Source organism: Schistocerca serialis, chromosome 3 (genome assembly GCF_023864345.2).
Source record: "Schistocerca serialis cubense isolate TAMUIC-IGC-003099 chromosome 3, iqSchSeri2.2, whole genome shotgun sequence".
Lineage (NCBI taxonomy): Eukaryota > Metazoa > Arthropoda > Insecta > Orthoptera > Acrididae > Schistocerca > Schistocerca serialis.
The window spans coordinates 583363043-583383170 of record NC_064640.1 but is presented as its reverse complement, the minus strand read 5'-3'; positions in this window follow the sequence as shown (position 1 = coordinate 583383170).

The following is a 20128-nucleotide window of genomic DNA, read 5'->3' as shown; positions in this document are numbered from 1 at the left end:
TATCCACGGAAAATAAAAGTGGCTACTATCTTCTCCATTGATGAGGTATGGTTTCTGCGTAGTGGATACGTGAATAGTGAAAACACCAGAAGAGTATCAACAGAAGAGCAAAACAAACTAGTACACCTGCCCAATATCGTGTAGGGCCCCGTGAAGTGTCGCAACTCGATTAATAACTGAAGTCGTGTTGGAGGGAAATGACACCATGAATGCTGCCACAGCTGTCCATAAATCCGTAAGAGTACGAGGGGGTGGAGATCTCTTCTGAACAGTACGTTGCAAGGCAACCAAGATATGCTCAATAATATTCATGTCTTGGGAGTTTGGTGGCCAGCGGAAGTGTTTAAACTCAGAACAGTGTTTCTGGAGCCACTCTGTAACATTTCTGGACGTGAGGGATGTCGCATTGTCCTACTAGAACTGCGAAATTCCGCCCAAATGCACAATGGATATGAGTGGATGCAGGTGATCAGGGAGGATGCTTACGTACGTCTCACCTGTCAGAATCGTATCTAGACGTATCAGGGGGTCCTATATCGCTCCAACTACACACGCCCCACACCATTATAGAGCCTCCATCAGCTTGAATAGTCCCTGCTGACATGCAGGGTCCATGGATCCATGAGGTTTTCTCCATACACGTACACGTCCATCCGCTCGATACAATTTGAAACGAGACTCGTCCGACCAGGTAACATGTTTCCAGTTATCAACAGTCCAACATCGGAGTTGAGGGGCCCAGGCGAGGTGTAAAGCTTTGTGCAGTGCCGTCATCAAGGCTACACCAGTGGGTCTTCGGCTCCGCAAGCCCATATCGATGATGTTCCGTTGAATGGTTAGCACCCTGGAACTTGGTGACGGCCCAGTACTGAAATCGGCAGCAATTTGTGGGAAGGTTGCACTTCCGTCACGTTGAACGATTCTTTTCAGTCGTCGTTGGTCCTGCAGTCACGGATGTTTAACCGGCCGCAGCGATGTCGGCAATTCGATGGCTTAGCGGATTTCTGATATTCACGGTACACTTGTGAAATGGTCGTAGGGGAAAATCCACCCTCGATCGCCACCTCGGAGATGCTGTGTCCCATCGCTCGCGCGCTGACTGTAACACTACATTCAATCTCACTTAAATCTTGATAACTGGCCACTGTAGTAGCCGTAACCAATCTAACAACTACGCAGGACACTTGTTGTGTCATGTAGGCGTTGCCGACAGCAGCGCCCTATTCCTGCCTGTTTACATATCTCTGTATTTTAATACGCATGTCTATAACGAGTTATTTGGCCCTTCACTGTAGAAGTGTGGTTGGTTGTATCGCATCGTCGGATTCAAGGCCCCATATCGTTTGAAACTTAAGTGAAAAGTGATGTGTACCAAGACAGTTTTGCGCAGCTTATTTCACTTCTTGAGGAACATAGAAACTATTGTTGCTTGCAGTGGGAAGATGCCACTTGTCACATATCTAGTGGAACAATTCATTTCTCAAGAGACATTTTTGGAAATCGAATGATTTACAAATGATTATGATTTGCAGCTGATGCTTTCGTTTACTGTGTAGTAGATACATCAGAAGATGAAACCCAGTTGCTAAATGGTCACAGAAATGACAGTTATCCTTGAATAATGAAAAGTGTTAGCTCATCCACAAGAGCACTAAAAGGAATTCGTTAAATTTCGATTACACGATAAATCACACAAATCTTAAATCTGTCAACTCAACTAAATATCTATTGCCAGATCTCTTAGAATATGCGAAAGTCTACTAAAGAGACTGCCTACACTACGCATGTCTGTTGTCTACAAGAGTATTGCTGTGCGGCATGGGGTCCTTACCAAATACAACCAAACGTCGAAAAAGTTCAAATAACGGCAGCTCGTAATGCATTATGGCGTTGGAGCGGAGAGAGTGTCACGCATATGATAGTCGAGATGGAGTGGAAATCATTAAAACAAAGGCGATTTTAGTTGCTGGGAGACCCTATCACGAAATTTCAATCACCAACTTCCTCCACTGAATACGAAATTAATTTACTGTCGCCAGCCTACATAGGATGTAATGATCATTGTAACAAAATAGGTGCCCGCATCTCGTGGTCGTGCGGTAGCGTTCTCGCTTCCCACGCCCGGGTTCCCGGGTTCGATTCCCGGCGGGGTCAGGGATTTTCTCTGCCTCGTGATGGCTGGGTGTTGTGTGCTGTCTTTAGGTTAGTTAGGTTTAAGTAGTTCTAAGTTCTAGGGGACTGATGACCATCGATGTTAAGTCCCATAGTGCTCAGAGCCATTTAAACCATTTTTAAACAAAATAGGAGAAAGTAGAGTTCTTACGGAAAGATTTGATAGTTTGTTTTTCCACGCGCTCTTAGAAATTGGAACGGTAGAGAAATACCGTGAAAGAAGAACACACGGGCAGGAACTTAAGTGGAGATTGCAGAGCAGTCAGGTAGATGTATATGTAGATGTAGATGATCCCTAAGTTTTCCAGATTTAATATCAACGGCCCTCTTGCTACCAGGCAACCTTAAAGGAAGTAAAAGAGGCCACACGTACTGGTGAACTAAAGATTAACATAACAACAGAGATTAACATGTGTCAATGTGTTCGCAAATTGGTCTCAAACATGGTATAACTATTTTGCGCATGCGTTACTCAACAGGGCAGACATTTATAGAATACGTTAGAAACAATGTGTGTGAGATTATTAAATAATATACATACTATAAACACACACAAACACTGACTCTTTTACATCTGTACGACTTTTCGATCACCCTATCGTATTTAGTCTGAACAGAAGATCAGTTGTTGGCGGCTTCAAGAGACCGTGACAGTCTTCCACACTGATGTAGAGCAGAAACATAGGAAAACTAAGAGAAAATGACACAAAGGAATTAATGACATTAGTTGACAGTGGGCATTGATTTAAATCAATTGGAAAAGTTGAAAATTTGTGCCGAACCAGGATTAGAATCCGGATATACTACTTATTTTTCTTCTTTTTTATACTATTTTTCTTTTTCCGTTTTCCGTCTATGCCGCCATTCTCGATCTCAAAATACACTGGTAAAAATTTTTTTCATCCATTCGTTACATTCAGCCCCATATCGGACTTCCGAAACAGAGTTTGGAAATGAGGGTCAAACACTTAGTGCCTTCTCAATCCATAGCAGAGGGTCCCTTACCGCATCTAATACAATTGTGATTTATTAATTATGCTGAAGCGGCTACCTCGCCGACTATGACGACATTCACGAGAGTGTTTATAAAACACGAAGAATTCGAGGCAAATACTAGGTATTCCAAAGCATTATTCCGTTAAGGTAGCCAAAAAATGCCCTTTTGGCCCTACTTTAATAGCAACATTCATTCTACTCACATGTTAAGAGTACTTATAAAAATAACGACCATTACCAACTTTTGGTAGCACTGGCTACTACTTCGTAAGGGCGATGATGAGCAACTGCGTTTCAAAATGCATTCAATTTTTGCCTTCTCAACTAGCCGTCTTCTTCCCTTTAAACAAAACGTGTCAAGAATATGAAAATAAAACTATTTCTTCTCGATCGAAAAATTAGGACTTTTTTTTTTTTTAAGAAAGTAAGAAACTCATCGGTACCAGGTAGGCGGAGACAATGTGAGGTCTGACCACAATGTTCTCAACCACACAGGTCACCACGTAGCTCAAATTTTTCGTTTCCATGGATGCCTTCTTTGGCCTGGCTTCTCCGCCATTTATATAATGATATAAATATTTTGTTTGCAGAGGCTGGTTAAAACTATTGCCGGCCGCGGTGGTCTAGCGGTTCTAGGCGCTCAGTCCGGAGCTGCGCGACTGCTACGGTCGCAGGTTCGAATCCTGCCTCCAGCATGGATGTGTGTGATGTCCTTAGGTTAGTTAGGTTTAAGTAGTTCTGAGTTCTAGGGGACTGATGACCATAGATGTTAAGTCCCATAGTGCTCAGAGCCATTTGAACCATTTTTTAAAACTATTTTGGTACAAAATAAAATAAAATTATTTCTCCATGTGTTAAAAATGAAAGTTGTTAATGTTTTCCTCCTTAGTAACTCAAAGTTTCTTCTTGTTTCCGAAAGCATTACAAAAATATCAATACTTACTAGATTTATAAACGTAAAATCCCTCCTTTACTGTTAAAAAAGGAAGAGGACGTATGTATCTTCTATGATAGTCAATGAGCCTGATAAAGTAACTAAAATGATTTGGTACGCAGAAGCACAAACACAGACATGCAAGTAGTGACATAACACGAAGGAGTGTAGTCATCTTCATTAAGTAGTCGGTCACTTATTCTCGTCTTCATTCACATCGCCTTCACTTTATCTATCAGAATTAAAAAGGGAAACTCATCAATCTGTAATGGAAAATCTTAAAATTACTTAATTTTTTCTCGTCCGTCCTGCTGGATCAGGCAGTCTTCACTGCTACTATTCCTACCTGTGGTACTCACGAAATTTTTTTTCAAAATTATCTTTGTAGTTTCTTATCCTCTGTACTCTTTGACGCTGTTTCATTAAGTACATAAGGAAGTCTTCTTTACTTTTTTCTTGCTCATTGATAGTAATACAGTAACCAGTCTACCGAATTTCTTTTGGTCTGAGGGTAAGGCACTAACTCCGAAATGAGAAAGTCTGCTGGCGTTATGGTAGTGTGGGACGTACAATTAATGCCTGCAACAACTGCCTAATGGCCCTCCAAACATCTCTAACTTTGTCATAAATAAATATATGTTTTTCATTATCTTGCAAAATGTATAGGGGTGAGACGGCTAATTGAATGGAATGGAGCCTGGCATTGGTCGCTATTTTTAGTTCAAGGTGGTACACAAAGACGGTCTCACATTAGACGACAAATTTCGTGCCTGGATATCCTCCCAAACAACAGGCCAGCTGTGGTCATTATATTTTTATTCTATTTGAAACCTCCCCTTTGAACAATTATACATGACTGTGCTTAAACTGACACACAATATTTTGTTAGCGCAACGCAATCTGACTTTCAAAATTCCCTACAAAAGAATGGCCCTGACTAACATTAAACTATACCTTTCACAAATCACTTACCTCACAAAAATCTTCGCTGCTCAAGCTACTGCAATACAGCGAGCGCCACTACTGCCAGCTAAATAAAAGATTCAAACTATGGAAGGCACTAACTACTGATAGGGATAGTTAGCAAATGAAAGAAATTAATAGAGAACAAACAATGTATTTACCTTAGTATCATCAAAAGTCATAATATATATAGCAGTTCATGACAAATTTCAAAACTCCGCCATCTCTCTCCCCACATCCACCACTGCTGGCGGCTCACCTCCAACTGCGCAACGCTACGCGCTGTTCACAGCCAGCTGCCTAACACTACAATGGCGAGTATTACAACAATGCAAAGCAGCCACAGACTGCACACAGCACAGCCAGTGATTTTCATACAGAGGTGGCGTTACCAATAAAAAACCTAAACAGCCTACTTACATAGCCCCCATGCTCCCCACAAAAAATTTTACAAATTGGATTGGGCAGTGGCCAATACAAATTTGAAAAAATTTTTCATAATTACAATAACAAAGAAATCAAATGCACACACTTATTGATACTATGTTGGTCAAAAGCTAAAAATTTCTCACAGTCCATAAAGACAGTCCAGATTGTTCATCACAGTAAAAATGCAGAGTTTTTCTCAAAGTCTGAGCAGTAAAAGAAAATGCACACGGAAGTAGTGGATTTCCATGCAGTCTTGAAGAAGTAGCGTTGTCCTTCCAACGGAAAGACAGTGCTGACTCTTGACATGCTGACAGATAATGCGCCACAACAGAGCAAACCCACAGCAGAGTCAGTCGAAGTTTTGAAGAATATTGGCGGGTAGGTCATCACAGAGCAGACCCATTTTCATACAGAGGTGGCGTTACCAATAAAAAACCTAAACAGCCTACTTACATATTAATACCTCGGTTTGGTTTCAATCAATTTGCTTCACCACTGTTACGTTCTTCGCTGGAATCTTTGTTCGAAGATAACTGTATTCCTACAGCAAATCTATTAAGTTTATTTTTACATGCTTTCAAGGTCGTCAGGAAAACTTCTCGACATTCCAGATCTTGCAGATGTGCTACATTGAATTTCCATAATCCTCGATTCTAATATGTTTCCTGTTTTCCGTGTTGATGATTCAGGCATCATGAGTATAAAAAATAGCACGCCATATTTTGGTATGTAACAGGTGGGGCGCAAAATTTTTTGATGCATAAATTCTATCTAACATACTTGCCGAATGACTAGTAACATGTATAAAACCTGTCCAAGTGTCAATCAAACGAAGTTCGTGAATGATCCGTTCAAGTCCAACTCACAGATTAAAATTTGGAGTTTGATCTACTGGACGAATCACAAAATTAAAATCACCAACAAAAATGATATCATCGTAGCTGGTCACGAAGAAGGCAACCATCTCGTGTCTAAAAAATTATGCATGATGTTGTCTGTCACAGGACCAAGAGGGAGCGTAGATATTAAATAATCTTGTGTTATTAAAAGTTACAGCGATTCGTCTGCCGTTCACAAGTTTTTCCACATTTTTTCCGATGATCCCTTATTTTAAAACTATTGCTGTCCCAAGTTTTACTCCACAGCCCAGGTTAGTAAGAACGTTATATCCGACTAAGCTATCTAAACTGATGTCCGTCACTTCCTGGACCATTGCGATAAAGATGTCTGCAGTGTATACTAAATCTTGTAAGTATTTAAATTCAGTGCACTTCGCATCTTGTTGAAATTCAGAGTTACTACCTTATAGGCCTGCAAAGTATTCACGGATTTTGGTAGGTAAAGAACGAAAATTAATATTCACACATTCTGCTCGGACATGGCCTATCGTGTTACGTCTAGCGCAGGTCCTGGGTTTCCAACGTAAGTTACGATTGCACGCTATCCATAGACGGTGATATAAGGTGGAATGCGTCTTTGTAAACCACCTTTAAGTGGCCTAATGCCATTCAGCATTGGAGACTTATGAGCAGGAGACCAGCGTTCACCATAGTTACTAAGAACTTTGCCGTATAGCAATATCGCGAAATTAATCTATCCAGCTGGTGCCTCAAAAGAAAGTTCGAAAATCCGAATGGTTCGAATTCCAGATACAGCACGTCGCCATGCTTAAACTTCAGATCTCCGCCAAAAAGATTCTACGATTCCTTGTCACAGAATTCGGCATCTCTCATCTTCACTTAAGCTACGCTTGTCATTATCGACAAATTAGTTCCAATAATTTTGTCTACACCAACTTTCATTACTTCTTAAGGAAATCTTCCACCCGAAAGAGGTTTGTTGTGCAAATATATTATCGAGCGCGGATTTCAAAGTACCTTTTCTTACTGTTTGATCCATCACTGAATTTTCGAAATCATTCTGCATATGCAGTGTTTACATTTAAGTATCGCTGCAAGCGAACGACTTACATTGCGTAAGTAAACAAGCCAGCCGCAGCCCGAAGCACGGGGGGCAACCGCTCGCCACCGCCACTGAAGGTAGACTTTTGTTAGGCTGATGCTATGACGTCTGCGCCGCCCAGACACAGTGGTCAACTCAACTGCACCGTCTACACTAGACCAAAATTCTCAATATATCCACAAACTACTGCTGCAGTACACCTTGCCCATTATCCTCACTGCTCAAAGCGTTTCGCCGATTCTCACAGCTGTCCGAGCGTGGTATGCATCAGCACTGAACCAACTGGTCATTGACCATCATCGTCTTAATTCTATATATGGCCGCAGAGTAATCTTAATACTCCTATGGTTAAATTGTCTAACAGTCCATCACACTACTTTTGTTGCAACATAAGATAGTGAAGAAAGTATTCAACAAATATATGGCGATGGACTTATCTAAAAGCCCATTCTTCAGAAGGTGACCAAAGGTTAGAAAGAAGATAAGATGCAACGATTTTTTTTACAGTAGAAAATACACTCCTGGAAATGGAAAAAAGAACACATTGACACCGGTGTGTCAGACCCACCATACTTGCTCCGGACACTGCGAGAGGGCTGTACAAGCAATGATCACACGCACGGCACAGCGGACACACCAGGAACCGCGGTGTTGGCCGTCGAATGGCGCTAGCTGCGCAGCATTTGTGCACCGCCGCCGTCAGTGTCAGCCAGTTTGCCGTGGCATACGGAGGTCCATCGCAGTCTTTAACACTGGTAGCATGCCGCGACAGCGTGGACGTGAACCATATGTGCAGTTGACGGACTTTGAGCGAGGGCATATAGTGGGCATGCGGGAGGCCGGGTGGACGTACCGCCGAATTGCTCAACACGTGAGGCGTGAGGTCTCCACAGTACATCGATGTTGTCGCCAGTGGTCGGCGGAAGGTGCACGTGCCCGTCGACCTGGGACCGGACCGCAGCGACGCACGGATGCACGCCAAGACCGTAGGATCCTACACAGTGCCGTAGGGGACCGCACCGCCACTTCCCAGCAAATTAGGGACACTGTTGCTCCTGGGGTATCGGCGAGGACCATTCGCAACCGTCTCCATGAAGCTGGGCTACGGTCCCGCACACCGTTAGGCCGTCTTCCGCTCACGCCCCAACATCGTGCAGCCCGCCTCCAGTGGTTTCGCGACAGGCGTGAATGGAGGGACGAATGGAGACGTGTCGTCTTCAGCGATGAGAGTCACTTCAGCCTTGGTGCCAATGATGGTCGTATGCGTGTTTGGCGCTGTGCAGGTGAGCGCCACAATCAGGACTGCATACGACCGAGGCACACAGGGCCAACACCCGGCATCATGGTGTGGGGAGCGATCTCCTACACTGGCCGTACACCACTGGTGATCGTCGAGGGGACACTGAATAGTGCACGGTACATCCAAACCGTCATCGAACCCATCGTTCTACCATTCCTAGACCGGCAAGGGAACTTGCTGTTCCAACAGGACAGTGCGCGTCCGCATGTATCCCGTGCCATCCAAAGTGCTCTAGAAGGTGTAAGTCAACTACCCTGGCCAGCAAGATCTCCGGATCTGTCCCCCATTGAGCATGTTTGGGACTGGATGAAGCGTCGTCTCACGCGGTCTGCACATCCAGCACGAACGCTGGTCCAACTGAGGCGCCGGGTGGAAATGGCATGGCAAGCCGTTCCACAGGACTACATCCAGCATCTCTACGATCGTCTCCATGGGAGAATAGCAGCCTGCATTGCTGCGAAAGGTGGATATACACTGTACTAGTGCCGACATTGTGCATGCTCTGTTGCCTGTGTCTATGTGCCTGTGGTTCTGTCAGTGTGATCATGTGAAGTATCTGACCCCAGGAATGTGTCAATAAAGTTTCCCCTTCCTGGGACAATGAATTCACGGTGTTCTTATTTCAATTTCCAGGAGTGTATTTTGATTCATTTTGAGAGGGAAGTAGCTGCTGTGTGAAAAAATATAGGACGTATAATTTGTTACATGCCAGCTTGTCAGTACAGTACTGGAGTTGCAGATTTTATAAATAGCCAATTACACACAGGTCATATTTTCGAATTTACATTTGAAGTAGTTCTAGAGACGTCTCAGATCTACGGAATCATAGCTGTCTGTTTCAGTGTTAACAATGTTCATTTATGAAGGAAATCAGTGCATCTTTATTTTATTAGCCACTGCTGTGGAAATGTAGATAGACCAGCATCTGAGTATTCGATCGTTCCTATAATTCCCAAGATCAACTGTTTCAGTAGCACCTTATGAAATCACAACTACTCATCTCAAAATATATGCGGTAACATTAGCCGTAGAAAAACAACTACGACACGGCAGGCCTAACTGGAGGTACACAAGTACAGTATGTCACGTAGATCAAGTACCTGTCCGGTCGTGTACAACGTAGAATTCAGTGACTGTCTACGGGCAGCAACAGAAATTAGCGACGCAAAACGACGTCGCAGAACAATAGCAAAACAGTAGCCTAAGGACGGCCTTTTTTATGTCGGATAATTTCCTGCGTTGATAGCAGGTAAAACCTGTACATGACTCTGTTATTACTATGGAATAAACTTCGTAAAATAACGTACATTACGTAATAAAATCGTCTTTTGCGGTCTGTCGTAATAATTGGGCCAGATGATGACCTTTAGAGAAACTCACAGCAGAGCTGTTTTCTTCGTGACAAAATATCATCACCGAAGCAGTTGTAACAATGAGCCTTTATTACGGACTCATATTGCTTCCTGTAACTTTCAGCCACCAACTTGCACCTCATTAGTTTATAATTATCATACACAAGTACACTGTGTGTTATTATCTCTAATAAGTCCAATATCAAGTTGATTCATATGACCCTTACATCAAACCATGGTTGGCGAAAGGATGAAGCTGTAATCAGATTCTTGAAAGACTCATTAAATCAATAGTTTTCAGTTACAAGTTGCAGTTACAAGATGTTTGTGAAGAAATTTATCTGACACAATAGACTGTTTTTGACAGCCTCATTCAGCACGCGCTCAAGGGGATATTCAAAACTTGCACTATAATGAAGACCTCATCCTAAACCTGCCATTCCACTTTTTTAGTAAGTTTCGCACTCTTTTTCCTAGAAAACGTTAGCCAGAGCAGTAAAAAATAGCCGAATTTCATTCTTAAGTGATTCAAAGTTGGTTTAAGAAGTATATGATTTGTTTCTTGCCTTCTTTTATTCGCTGTAGTTTTCCTGCGTTGCTTCAGGTGAACGCTGGAAAGATTTGAGCCACGGCCATCTCCAACACCACCATTACCAAACGAGCCGTATGTCGATCGACCTCATTACTAGCTGGAAACTAATCTTTAACCGTTAACAATGTACGCTGTCAGCGGTAATACACGCAAGTGAGCGAGTGTTCCGTTAGCTGACACCTCTCGTGCTAGCAATGCAGGTAATAGTTTCGTGCAACGCTGCAGTGGTAACAACATGATGTACTCATATTAGTTGCTTTATATTTTCTGTTCTTTCGTTAATTTATGGAAGTCAATATGTTTTAGATATCAAAGTTATGGGACACCCAATTTTAGCCTAATTGGAGGCCGGCCGCGGTGGCCGTGCGGTTCTGGCGCTGCAGTCCGGAACCGCGGGACTGCTACGGTCGCAGGTTCGAATCCTGCCTCGGGCATGGGTGTGTGTGATGTCCTTAGGTTAGTTAGGTTTAAGTAGTTCTAAGTTCTAGGGGACTTATGACCTACGATGTTGAGTCCCATAGTGCTCAAAGCCATTTGAACCATTTGAACCTAATTGGAGAGTTTGTCTAGTTAAGCGTGTGGGAACATGTGCACATGAATGATATCTAATTACTAATATTTGTGTATCTCTTTATGTAAAATTTTAAACTGACAGATGTTTTGGTTTTTATACATATTACCTTCTTTGTTCTTTTCGGCCAATTTTTTCACAGTTGCGCAGATACAAGTGGTATAGTTTATTTGCCGTCTTATGCAACTGTAATAAAAGTCTTATTCAGAGCAGACGCTTTTCGCTTTATTTTAAAGCATCTTCTGTGGTCAGATGTTTCAAAACAAAGCGAAACGCGTCTGGTCTGAATAAGAGTTTTATTGCAGTTGCTTAAGATAGCAATCAACCTACACAACTTGTTTTGGCTTTTATTTCAGTGCAAGCTTGTTGGAAAATGTATAAGCGTCATGATCTTCACATATGTCTGTCTCATAGATTTCGCTTCTGCATGTACATCTACATCTACATCATACTCCACAAGCCACCTAAAGGTGTGTTGTGCAGGGTACTTCTGGCACCACTACCTCATATCCCTGCCCTGTTCGACTCGCGAATGGCGCGTGGTGAGAATGATTATCCACAAGCCTCTGTAATTTCTCAAATTCTCTCGTCGTAGTCATTACGCGAGGTCTATGTGGGAAGAAGTGATATGTTGTCCGACTCTAACCGGGAAGTGCTCTCTCGAAATTTCAGTAGTAAACCTCTCCGTGATTCACAGTGCCTCTCTTGTGACGTCTGCAAATGGAGTTCGTTGAGCATCTCGGTAAGGCTCTCGCTCCAATTAAAGGATCCTGTGACGAAACGCGCCTGTCTTCATTGGATCTGCTCTATCCCTTCTCTCTTTCCTAAATGCAATGGAAAATTGTGGTAAGGTCTTATGCCACCAGACTGCAGAGGTCATCGGTCCCTAAGCCTATTCACTACTTCATCTAACTTATACTATGGACAACACACACATCCGTGCCCGAGGGAGGACTCGAACCTCCGAGGCGGCAGCCGCACGGACCGTGCCAAGACGCCTAAGACCTCGCGGCTCTCTGCCCTACCTGGTAAGCACCCTATATCAACAACATTCATGAATCGGTCAAACAAGCGCCTTGTAAGCTACTATCTTCGTGGATCAGTCACATTTCCTTAAAATTCTTCCTTGCTTAACTCAAGAATGCCTCACAGTTTCTATCCATTTTCTACATGCCCATGAGTGCTATCAGCAGATGCCATTTGTATGATATAGTTAACAAACATAAAAAACTATCTTTCAAATCCTCTCACATATATATAGCATGAGTATTTTAAATTTCCCCGGAAATCATTGTCCTAGTCGATGACAGTGACCGATTCCTCAATACTGTAGTGGTGTTTGGCGTTTGACCTGGAAATTAGCAGGCCTTTCACGGATACAAATGTTACTTTGGGTTGAAAGTACCCCCGTTGAATTCCATGACACAATCTTATAAAATAATTTATTATTATACACCGAGGTGCCAAAAGTATTGAGATGCTGATAGGCATATATAAAAACGGTGGCAGTATCGTGTACACAACGTATAAAAGGGAAGTGGATTGACGAAGCTGTTGTTTGTACTCAGGTGATTCATGTGAAAAGTTTCATGTGATTATGAACGATGGGAACTAACGGACTTTAAAAGCGGAATGATAGTTGGAACTACAGCCATGGGACATTCCGTTTCGGAAATCATTATTGAATACAGTATTCCGAGATTCACAGTATCAAGGGTGTGCCGAGTGTGATGTCACCGCCAGACACCACACTTGCTGGATGGTAGCCTTTAAATCGGCCGTGGCCCGTTAGTATACGTCGGACCCACGTGTCGCCACTATCAGTGATTGCAGACCGAGCGCCGCCACACGGCAGGTCTAGAGAGACTTCCTAGCACTCGCCCCAGTTGTACAGCCGACTTTGCTAGCGATGGTTCACTGACAAAATACGCTCTCATTTGCCGAGACGATAGTTAGCAAAGCCTTCAGCTACGTCATTTGCTACGAGCTAGCAAGGCGCCATTACCAGTTACTGTTGATGCTGTAAAACATGTACAGTCAAGAGCGATATTCACCGTTTGTGGATTAACGTTAAGTATTCCAGGAGCTACATACGTTTTTTGCTAGTCTAATTTCCGTGACCTGTTCCAGACCTCACGCCAGCCTGCGTGAGCTAAAACGTGTGCCTTTCGGCTTCCTCTAATATTACGGGTTGGTTCAAATGGTTCAAATGGCACTGAGCACTATGGGACTCAACTGCTGAGGTCATTAGTCCCCTAGAACTTAGAACTAGTTAAACCTAACTAACCTAAGGACATCACACACATCCATGTCCGAGGTAGGATTCGAACCTGCCACTGTAGTGGGCTCGCGGTTCCAGACTGCAGCGCCAGAACCGCGCGGCCACTTCGGCCGGCTTTACGGGTTGGTCTCCCGCCAATCCACAACATTTGGCGACGAGGCCGTCCCTTCAACAAGTGATGGACATATTGGATCAGCAGGACACACTTGACTTTGCTCAGGAATCATTTGAAACTTCGCCACCCGTATGTCAGGTTAAACGGCCCGCCGGGCGAGTTGCATGGAACAGTAAACAATCCTCGCGCCAGACCGCGCCGCTGCCGCCAAACTCTCAGCCACGTGTACCGCGTCGGCAAGCAAGTGCAGTGCTAAAATCATGCCCGCGGTGTGCTACTAGACATTCGCATGAGAATTGCCCGTCAGGCCAGGCTATTTGCTTTTTCTGTAATAAAAAAGGACATATTCAAAGTGTTTCCCAGAAAAAGCTCAGATCAGAAGCTCAGAACCATTCCAGGCCCTTTGCTTCGCGCCGGAATCGGAATCGAACCAAGGATACTCAGGCTCGTGACACTTCGCCCATGGAAATTCATGTAGTTCATTCCACTCCGCCCAGTGCCACTCTCTCTCACAGTGACTGTGTTCGTCCCACAAATAGTGTGCGTTGACATCGCAGGAACTCCTGTCAAGTCGCAAGTGATTTTGTACCAGTGTCAATTCATGTTGCACGAGACAGTCGCTCTTCTCGTCAGCAGGACAATAAACTTTTTGTGGACTTGGACATTAACGGCAAAGTGATACCATTCCAGCTCGATACCGGGGCTGCAGTTTCACTGATCAATCAAGACACGTACAAACAGCTGGGCACAACTCCGTTGCATGCCGCAAATGTTAAGCTAAGTAGCTATTCCGGTCAGCATATCCCTGTGTTAGGACAGTGCAGCCTTCTTGCAACATACAAGGGACAAACAAAACTAGTGTCATTTTACGTCCTTCGTTCTTCTTCTGCAGTGAACTTGTTTGGTTTCGATTTATTCAGTTGTTTAACTTGTCTATAGTAAATCAGGTCCTATCAGTGAACCAGCCTGTGCCTTCAGACAGTGTTTCTCGTCTATGTGAAGAATTTGCAGACATTTTTGCACCGGGCCTCGGTTGCGCTAAGAACAATTAAACACATTTGGAACTGAAAGTAAACGCGCAACCGAAGTTTTTCAGAGCGCGCAATGTTCCCCACGCATTGCGTGATGAGGTCGCAAAAACATTGCACGATATTGAATCACAAGGTGTAATTGAAAGTGTGCAGGCTTCTCTCTGGGCATCACCCTTAGTAATTTTGCAAAAACCTTCTAGAAAATTGAGACTTTGTGTGGATATCAAGGCAACAGTGAATCCACAACTAGTGACTGCAACTTTTCCTTTACCCCGCCCGGAAGATCGTTTTGACAAACTGTGCACGGGTAAATATTTTTCGAAGTTGGACCTAGCAGATGCATACTTGCAAATACCGGTGGACGAAGAACCGGGTAACACGCAACTGGGTTTGTATCGATTCAAACGACTGCCATTCGGGTGTGCATCCGCCCCTGCATTGTTTCAGCAATATCTACAAACTGTTTGTGCGTCGGTCCCTACTGCAGCAAACTATCTGGACGATATTGTGATCTCCGGAAAGATGGAAGAAGAACATTTAGCCAATCTCAGAACATTATTTCAGGTCTTGCGACAAAATAGTCTTCGCTTGTGGAAGGACAAATGTGTGCTTTTTGCTCGTGACTTACCCTGTCTGGGACATGTACTCAATACCCAAGGCATACATCCCAGTGCAGAGCACCTCCGTGCCATACAAGACTTGCCTTCGCCGCAGAATTTGAAGCAGCTACAGAGTGTGCTGGGAAAAATTAATTATTATAACCGTTATATCCCACACGCCTCTTCCATTTCAGCTCCGCTTCATAGCTTATGCCGTAAAGGTGTTCCGTTCGTCTGGACGGCGCAATGCGAACGCGCCTTTCGCCAGTTGAAATCGGCGTTGATTTCCCACACTTGCCTTACGCCATTCGATCCCCGGAAGCCCCTTTTGTTGATGGTGGATGCATCGGATTTCGGGATCGGTGCTGTGCTTGCGCACAAAGATGGTTCGCACGATCGCCCTATTGCCTTTGCGTCCAAATTGCTCTCGTCTGCGCAAAGAAATTATTCACAGATCGAGAAAGAAGCATTGGTTCTCGTATTTGGTGTTAGAAACTTTCATGATTTCTTGTATGGTCGCCACTTTACCATCATCACAGACCACAAACCTTTGACATCGCTTTTCCATCCGACCAAGCCTGTACCTCCACATACAACGCAGAAATTCATTCGCTGGTCTATTTTCCTCTCGCAGTACCGCTACGATATCTTGTATCGGTCCACTGCTAAGCACGGAAACGCCGATGCGTTGTCCCGTTTGCCTGTTGCTGAGGATAGAGCATTCGATTCCTCCGAACTTGCTTGCATGTTCATTGCTTCGGAAACCGATGACGTGGTCGAATCGTTTCCGATTGATTTTCGTCGTGTCGCTACAGCCACAGCTGCCGACCCTGTCCTTGCTACCGTTCTGCATTTTGTTGCAACGCAATGGCCCTTGTCAAAGTCACGGATCGGGGATCCGTTGGTTCGCCGATTTTTTGCTCACAAGGAGAGACTTTTTGTATGACGTGGTGTTTTGCTGTTGCGTTCTGATAATGATCAGTCCAGTGTCGTGGTCCCACGTTCGTTACAGTCCTCTGTCTTACAGCTTCTCCACCAAAGACATTGTGGTATAATGAGAACGAAACAACTTGCTCGTCAGCACTGTGCTTGGTTCGGAATCGATGCCGCGATTACGAATATGTGCTCGTCTTGCATGGTGTGTGCCGAACAACAATCAGCACCACTGCGGAAATTCTTTGCGTGGCCAAAAGCCACACATCGATTTTGCTGGTCCATTCTGGAATGCTCGATGGTGGGTTGTGGTAGATTCATTCAGTAATTTTCCTTTTGTTGTCCGGATGTCTTCCACGACGTCCTCTGCCACCATCGAAGCGTTATCCGCTACCTTTTGCATTGAAGATCTTCCACAGACTATTGTTTCCGACAATGGCCCACAATTCATGTCCGCAGAATTTGTCATTCTGCAAGGCCAATTGTATTCAACATCTGACGCCCGCGCCGTTTCGCCACAGTCAAACGGTGCCGCTGAACGATTGGCCAAGACTTCCAAGTCACAGATGTTGAAGTTGAAAGAGTCGCATTCTCGGGAGGACGCGTTATTGCTCTTTTTGTCCTCGTATCGCTCTCAGCCCCGAGATGGTCGCTCGCCGGCTGAGTTGCTTTACGATCGCCCTCATCGAACCTTGATGTCTTTGCTACATCCGCCGCATCAGGTTCCTGTGCAGCGGCAGACACCTGCTTTTGCCCCAGGCGACGTTGTCAACTACCGCAACTATCGAGGTCCACGGCGTTGTCTCGAAGGGCGCATTCTTCGCTGCCTCGGCCGCGCTATGTATGTGGTTTCGGGGGCCTCTGGTGAGGTGCGTCGGCATCTCAATCAGCTGCGCATCTGTCGTCGCACGGGATCTGCCGCTCCCCGTCTGCTTTCAGCGACGGTGCCGTCCGGTCAGCGCCCTGGGGACCCATCTACTGGCTCGCCTCAGCCCCAGGTGTTACCGACGCTGCCTTCCAATTTGCCCCCTGGCGACGCGCCGCCGCCGCCGCCTGTTCTCCCGCCGGCGACGCCCTCGGTGGACGCGTCGCTGCACTAGCCGGGCGCCTCCCTGCCGATCGCTTCCCGTGACCAGTTGTCCTCCGCCATGGAACTCTTGCCCGCTCCGGACCATATGTCGTCTTCGCCCGTCGGGTGCCCCGGCCCGATGGAGGTCGACCCTTCGGCCCCTCCTGTCTCTCTACGGGCGCATACAACGCATGTTGGCGTGCACCCTGAAGCAGGTATCAGGCGTTTACTAGCTCCCCTCCGGCCGAATGGCAGGGTGCGGGTGGCACAGCCTCGCCTGTTGTCTACGTCAACATGGGGTCCTCCCCACGGCGGGCGGAAGCCTTATGCCACAACCGTCCGCCGATTTGCGGGGAAGGAATGTGGTGTTACAGCCAGACACCACACTTGCTAGGTGGTAGCCTTTAAATCGGCCGCGGTCCGTTAGTATACGTCGGACCCGCGTGTCGCCACTATCAGTGATTGCAGACCGAGCGCCGCCACACGGCAGGTCTAGAGAGACTTCCTAGCACTCGCCCCAGTTGTACAGCCGACTTTGCTAGCGATGGTTCACTGACAAAATACGCTCTCATTTGCCGAGACGATAGTTACCATAGCCTTCAGCTACGTCATTTGCTACGACCTAGCAAGGCGCCATTACCAGTTACTATTGATGCTGTAAAACATGTACCGTCAAGAGCGATGTTCACCATTTATGGATTAAAGTTAAGTATTCCAGTAGCCACGTACGTTTTTTGCTAGTCTAATTTCCGTGACCTGTTCCAGACCTCACGCCAGCCTGCATCAGCTAAAACGTGTGCCTTTCGGCTTCCTCTAATATTACGGGTTGGCCTCCTGCCAATCCACAACACCGAGAATATCGAATTTCAGGCATTATCTCTCAAAACGGATAACGCATGGCCGACCACAGCAACGGCACTTGCGCAAAATTCTTAGTGCTAACCGACAAGCAACGCTACGTGAACTAACCGCAGAAATCAGTGCGCATAGAATTGTGGCGTTAATGGTCTGTGGCAGCAGACGACCAAAGGGAGTGCCTTTGGTAATAGTATGACATCGCCTGCAGCGTCTCTCTTGGGCTCGTGACCACACCAGTTGAACCCTAGTCGACTGGAAAACCGTGGCCTGGTCAGATGGGTCCCGATTTCAGTTGGTAAGAACTGCTGGCAGGGTTCGAACGTGGCGCAGACCCCACGAAGCCATGGACTCATGTTTTCAACAAGACACTGTGCAAGCTGATGGTAGCTCCACAATGTCTGGGCTGTGTTTACATGGAATGAGCTAGCTTCTCTGGTCCAACTGAACCGATCATTGACTGGAAATGGCTATATTCGTCTACTTGGATACAATTCCCAACCATTAATGGACTTCGTGTTCCCAACGATGTCATGTCAACGGGCATCAATTATTCGCGTTTGTTTTGAAGACCATTCTGGAAAATTCGAGAGAATGATCTGGCCACTCAGATCGCCCGAAATGAATCATATCGAAATTTGTGGGACATAATTGAGAGGTCAATTCGTGAACAACAGGTGACTTCCGACGACTTGCCGCGTCCATGCCACTTAGAGTTTCTGCACCACACCGGGTAAAAGGAGGTCCGACACGATATTAGGAGGTATCCCATGACTTTTGTCACAACAGTATATGTGATCGTGTGTAATAAAAATCTACATAGGTGAAATTTGTAAAATACTTCATAATTTGCTACATTTGAGACATTTGGGTGATTATTGTGACACGCGTCATTGGCTTCTTCGTCTCATGGACAGTTTCGTTCAGTTATTAATGAGAGTTCGAAATTTTGTGGAGCAGTTGTTTTGTTGCGATCTTTTGTTGGTACCGAAAATATGAAATTTTTTAAATGCAGTATTAGACATGCTCTGTATACGATGGATAACATTGTGAGAAAAGTGATATATGGAAGATGCTTGCAATTTGAATTTTGATTCTCAACGTCGAGTAGACGTAGTAGAATCCTATTCACTGGGTTTACTTGCTCGTTGCAGGTTCCCAGGGCCGAGTAAAAGAGTTATGGAAATGACCGACAAGTCTGCAGTTGCTGCATATAAGTACACATATTAGATTTACTGTGCTACCAACCTTTTCGATTTAAAAGTTGCGGCACTGAGTAGCAACTGAACGAAAAATGGCTGAGTTGGAGGAGACTACGCTTTCGTTGTCACGACCAGTGGAATAATTCGGCATCTCACGTGACTGGGATGTCGTTATACACCGTGCTCGACATCGGTATGAGAGTCGAGCGCAGAATATTTGGCACATCGACGCATGGACATGGGTCACGTCATCTGTGAGGTCGAGCAAGGGCTAGGCTTAATACGTGCCACCATGTCAAGTGGGTACATCACCGGGAAAAAACACCAGTATCACCTGCCACATATTGATCACAGGGTCACTGTCTTCCATAATGATTTTTAATAACAAATATGTGAACTATACCATATCAGATTGCTCGTAGAATGAACAACCCTATAGCAGCTATACAGCCCAGAAAATCTTTCTCGCTTTAACATTGTAAGTAGGCTGTTTATGTTTTCTCTATGTAAGTAGGCTGTTTAGGTTTTTTTATTGGTAACGCCACCTCTGTACGAAAATCACTGGCTGTGCTGTGTGCAGTCTGTGGCTGCTTTGCATTGTTGTAATACTCGCCATTGTAGTGTTAGGCAGCTGGATGTGAACAGCGCGTAGCGTTGCGCAGTTGGAGGTGAGCCGCCAGCAGTGGTGGATGCGGGGAGAGAGATGGCGGAGATTTGTAATTTGTCATGAACTGCTATATTTATACATGATGATATCAAGGTAAATACATTG